Genomic DNA, 6000 nt, shown 5'->3' on the forward strand with positions numbered 1-6000 from the left:
GTGTCTGATATTTTGTGTTTCCTATGGGCCGGCCTGTCCAAAGGTTTGTCTTGTAGCTCCCTAAGTGTGCAGATAGCAGCTCTCGGTTGTTCACGTGATAAAATATGGGGGGTAGCATTAGCTGCGCATCCGGATGTGGTTTTTCTTCAGGGTGCAAAGCATTTACGTCCCCCGACCAGGCATCCTTGTCCTTCCTGGAGCCTAAATTTAGTTCTCACAGCTCTGTGTGCTGAGCTCTTTGAGCCTCTAAAAAGGGCGACGTTGAAAGATCTAATGTGATAGCCACGAGAAAAATCACTTAACATCTGCTCATAGGGTGTCAGAGCTTCAGGCCTTGTCCTGCAGAGAACCTTTCTTGAGAATTTCTGATACTGGAGTCTCCTTACAGATGGTTCCTTCCTTTCTTCCGAAGGTTGTATCCTCCTTTCATTTGAATCAATCGGTGGAGCTCCCGTCTTTTCCAGAAGTGGACCGATCAGATCCCCTTTCTAGGGACTTAATGCAGCAAAGCCCTGCGAACATCTAGCTTCTTTATCTGGAAGTTACAAACAGTTTCCGTATGTCAGACCATCTTTTTGTGCTGTGGAGTGGTCCGAAAAGAGGTAATATGGCATCTAAGACTTCTGTAGCCTGTTGGCTGAAGGAGGCTATCAGTTCAGCGTATATACTGCGTGCTTGACCCCTGCTGGTTGGACTTCAGGCCCATTCTATCTGTTCGTGGGTGGCGTCTTGGGCGGGGTGCCAACAGGTTTCACCGCAAGAGATTTGCGGAGCGGCTACTTGGAAGTCTTTACGCACCTTCGCAAGGCATTACAGGGTGGATGTCCAGGCCCCGGGTGCTGGGGGGTTTGGAGAAGGGGTGCTCGGAGCGGGCTTCTCCGTGTCCCACCCCAACTAAGAAAGCTCTGATACGTCCCAGGAGTCTGGACTGATCTGGGTACATACAGGGAAAGGAAAATTGGTTCTTACCTGCTAATTTTCATTCCTGTAGTACCACGGATTGGTCCAGAGTCCCGCCCGCTTTATACGTAGAGGTAACGGAGAGTCCTCTCGTTCTAGCATTTGTTTATTTTGGGTCTGCAGATCAGATTTTTTCAGTGTTCAATGGGTTCTGTTTCCACTTGGTATTAGTGAGCCAATTCAGGAAAGGTATTAATTGTATATAGTTATTTTGGTTTTGAACCATTCTGCTTTGATACTGTAGGTGGCACCTAGGGCTATAGGACAGAGTCCGCCAAAACTTCTCTGTCTCCATCTGCTGGAGGGGAGGCAAAACCCAGGAGTCTGGACTGATCCGTGGTACTACAGGAACGAAAATGAGCAGGTAAGAACCAATTTTCCTTTTCTCCTATCCTTAGTACCTACTCGTTCACCCTCCCTCTCGCCTCCTACTTTACCGATGGGCTGTGCCTTATCCAAAGTGACTCGGAGACTGGCATCACTGCAGTAGCTGCGTCATACTCGTAGCCCAGCAAAAGTAGCTTACAGAAGCCAACCCACTATCTTGCAGTGGAAGCCCTTGTCTCAAAGGTGGTAAGGATCTCTGCCAGCTTCACCAACTGCACAATTATTTTGATAAACACAACCTTTCACCTGTCATACATGTGTTAATCACCAGATGCATTGACTACCGCAATTCTCTGTTCACAATATAATCTCAAACATCCCAACTCTTCAAAAGTACGGTCCTCAGAGTTTTGGTAGGAGCCAAAGTTGATTTTAAGTTAGCTGCACTGGCTCCTGGTAAAAAACAGGATCCACTTCAAAGCTCTTTGCTTTGGCTTTAAGAGTGTGAACAATATGGCACCTAAAGATCTCTCCCACTTTTTAATCTCCTACCCTTCCACAAGGGAACTTCAATCCTCCCAACTGGCCCTCCTGGCCTCCTCTTCTTCTGGCAGATTAACTTGTATAAGACTTTGTGCATTTGGCTGCTATCTCCCAAAAGTATGGAACAAGCCTCTCTGCCTTGAGACTTATCTTACCTTCAGGAAAAGTCAAGGCTTGGTTATTTTGGCCAGGCCTTCCCCTAGATGCCACTAGGACAAAGACAGCTACCGCGACTGCCTTCTAGCAGTGGCTACCAGAGCCCAGTCATGAACTGTACACTGTAATGCAAATGTCATAAGAATTTATTCTTAAATTTGATTTAATTGGAAAAGGTGAATACCAAAGGAGTGACTCAGATATACGCTGGTGGCCCAGCAGGAATACATCTGGGCCACACTGGCTCCACAGGAGTCTCATCACTCGTGGCCCAGCAGAAGTTCCAGGTTTGCTCTGATGGTACTTCAGCAGGTGACCCATACTGGTGGCCCAGCAGGAATACATCTGGGCCACACTGGCTCCACAGGAGACGCATCACTCGTGGCCCAGCAGAAGTGGCAGGTATACCCTGGTGGCACCTCAGCAGGTGACCCACGCTGGTGGCCCAGCAGGCATAACTCTGGGACACACTGGCTCCACAGGAGATGCATCACTCGTGGCCCAGCAGAAGTTCCAGGTTTGCTCTGATGGTACCTCAGCAGGTGACCCATACTGGTGGCCCAGCAGGAATACATCTGGGCCACACTGGCTCCACAGGAGTCTCATCACTCGTGGCCCAGCAGAAGTTCCAGGTATGTGCTGATGGTACCTCAGCAGGTGAATCATACTTGTGGCCCAGCAAACATGATTCTGATATTATCTGGTGATATTGCAGCAGGTGAATTGCACTCATGCCACAACAGACATGACATTGGCCGGCACTGGTGCCACCACAGAAGGTGAATTACACATATGGCCCCGCAGGCGTGACTCTGGTGCACACAGATGGCACCACAGCATTATGTGCATTACCTTAGTCTCAAGTTATCGGGCAGCAGTAGTGCAAGAAAGTGCAACCCTAGATTTAGAGCTGAGAAATCTGTAGCGTGCTATGGCTGCTTTGTGCTTCTAGGAATGATGTGGGTTAACTGCATGGAGCGGTAGTTACACTGGACAGATGGGATGGACTGATTTTCTCTTTATCTGACATCATTACAATGTTTAATCCTCCTCTGGTGCATGGCTCAGGAGTGGATGAGGGCAGCATCAGGTCTCAAGTGTCTATGGTAATGCACAGAACTGTAATTAGATTAATGAATGACAGGACAGCGGATTACCTCTATGTATTTGGCGATAAACACGCTTGATCCTTTTCCCTGTCATTCAAATTGATCAAATATGTGCATTTTGTTACTGTAGATTTGTGTTTTTTAAATTAAAAACAGTATTGGATTTTTTATACCTACATTTAAAAAGAATAATTTCCAAGTATCGGGATATTCCATGGTTGTGGTGTGGGGTCTGACGTTTTCTTACTAAGGGGGGTGTTGACCTTGCCAGAGCGGTGCAGGGCTGACGTGTGAACAAGGCTGCCATCTAGTGGCCCCAGACACTGCCTCAGCTCTAACGTGAGCTCTCCAGTACCTTTTCTAGTTTAGGCATTACCAACAAATAATTATTTTACTAAGCTCAGGTCTTCAAACTCGCAAGAGTTTTGTGAGAAGTAACTTCCAGAGCAGGGGTGCTCACTCGGCTGTTTGCAGGTTCTCAGCTCGTCTGTAATGAAATAAACATGAGACTGATTTCCTCCTATGTATGCAGATATCTCCTTAGGAGCCCAAGGACCAGTTTGAGCACCCCCCCCCCCCCCTGTTCTAGAACAGGGGACCCCCACTGCTGTTCAGGTTTTCAGGATATCCACCATAAATGAGGTATATTTGCATATTCCAGATCTCCAGTGTCTGCAAATATTTCTACTCAATTTTTAAATGTATGTTCTGCCTTTCCTTACGCTCCAGAGCAGATTACATTCAGGTACTTTAGGCATTTCCCTGTCCCCTGCGGCCTTGAAGTCTACGTTTGTAGCTGAGGTAATAGAGGGTGAAGTGGTTTGCCCAGCGTCACGAGGAGTGTCGGCAGAGCGTGAGCCCGCTGCTCGGTGGAGTCCCCAGACAGGTAGTGCACACAGAACAGGAGCATGGAAGAGCATTCTCTCATCTAGCAAACCATCACCGGTTTGAAGGGAAACTGTGCTCCGGACAGGTACCAATCCAACCTGCTTTCCCAGCTGCGTCTGAAGATTTTGACACTTCGATGCAGTGATACTTTGGCAGCCAGGTAAATGTTTGTGGATCAGCACCGGTTGTGCCAGGTCCGGGGAGGAGAGCTGTTTTGGTCCTGGCTATGTATCGGGCTGGGCAGGGTTGTGCCAGGTCCGGGGAGGAGAGCTGCTTTGGTCCTGGCTATGTATCGGGCTGGGCAGGCTGTAAGTTTTTCAGTTCATAAATAGTTTTGTATGTTAAGGAAAACAGTGGCAGTAGGAATTCAGGATGAATCTTTTGGGCAAAGATTTGCTAACTCCAGTGCAAGATATGAAAAGGAAAAAAAGCAGTGCTCTTACTACTAAAGGCTTGAAAACGTTCCTGAAAGTCATGGACAATGTGATTGTCAGTTTGGAATGAAACACACAAGGTGGATGTTTTATTTATTTATAGTCTGCGTTTTCAACGGCTGTAACTATTGCACACGTAAAGCCCCATCTTTCATCCGTTTTTTGCTTTGGTGTGAAATTTCTCGCTCACATTCACTTATTCTATCTCTGGTGGTGAGAGCAGGCAGGCTTAGGCCCCGAGGAGAGAGGAATAGGGTCTCGTGGGCCACCTTCACACGGCGAGCAAATCTGAGCAAGAAAAAGAAAGCCAAGGGTCCTGCCCGTTCCAGAGCGCTTACCTTTTCATGTCACTTGCCCTTGCCTGTGAGACTGTGCCCAGTGCCAGTCGTGCATGCAAGGCCATTTTGGTCACACTCCTTCCAACCTCAAGCACTTACCTTCTTAGTTCTGGGTTTCCTTAAGCCCTTGGACTGAGCTGGAGTAAAAGTTAACTCTCATTTCATGTTCTTTTGCTGTGCCCATGGGGTAGTGTCTTGCTGTTTCCACCACACCGGGCACAGGAGCAGAACAACTGTGGCCACCTGAAAAGTGAGTTTACTCCACATCGGCCACAGCAGGATTTACATTTCTAGTGTAAGTTCTCTTGGGCTTGCACCTTCCGCTGAACAGCACGCACTTTGGTGTTCTGCATCCTGACTTTGACATACTGTTCACCTGTAAGTGCCAGCCCCAGAGAGCTTACACACTGTTCACCTGTAGGGGCCAGCCCCAGAGAGCTTACACACTGTTCACCTGTAAGTGCCAGCCCCAGAGAGCTTACGCACTGTTCACCTGTAAGTGCCAGCCCCAGAGAGCTTACGCACTGTTCACCTGTAGGGGCCAGCCCCAGAGAGCTTACGCACTGTTCAGTTGTAGGTGCCAGCCCCAGAGAGCTTACGCACTGTTCACCTGTAGGTGCCAGCCCCAGAGAGCTTACGCATTGTTCACCTGTAGGGGCCAGCCCTAGAGAGCTTACGCACTGTTCAGTTGTAGGTGCCAGCCCCAGAGAGCTTACACATTGTTCACCTGTAGGGGCCAGCCCCAGAGAGCTTACACATTGTTCACCTGTAGGGGCCAGCCCCAGAGAGCTTACACATTGTTCACCTGTAGGGGCCAGCCCCAGAGAGCTTACACACTGTTCACCTGTAGGGGCCAGCCCCAGAGAGCTTACGCACTGTTCACCTGTAGGGGCCAGCCCCAGAGAGCTTACGCACTGTTCAGTTGTAGGTGCCAGCCCCAGAGAGCTTACGCATTGTTCACCTGTAGGGGCCAGCCCTAGAGAGCTTACGCACTGTTCAGTTGTAGGTGCCAGCCCCAGAGAGCTTACACATTGTTCACCTGTAGGGGCCAGCCCCAGAGAGCTTACACATTGTTCAGCTGTAGGTGCAAGCCCCAGAGAGCTTACGCATTGTTCAGCTGTAAGTGCCAGCCACAGAGAGCTTACGCACTGTTCACCTGTAGGGGCCAGCCCCAGAGAGCTTACGCATTGTTCAGCTGTAGGTGCAAGCCCCAGAGAGCTTACGCATTGTTCACCTGTAAGTGCC

Source organism: Rhinatrema bivittatum, chromosome 9 (genome assembly GCF_901001135.1).
Source record: "Rhinatrema bivittatum chromosome 9, aRhiBiv1.1, whole genome shotgun sequence".
Classification (NCBI taxonomy): Eukaryota; Metazoa; Chordata; class Amphibia; order Gymnophiona; family Rhinatrematidae; genus Rhinatrema; species Rhinatrema bivittatum.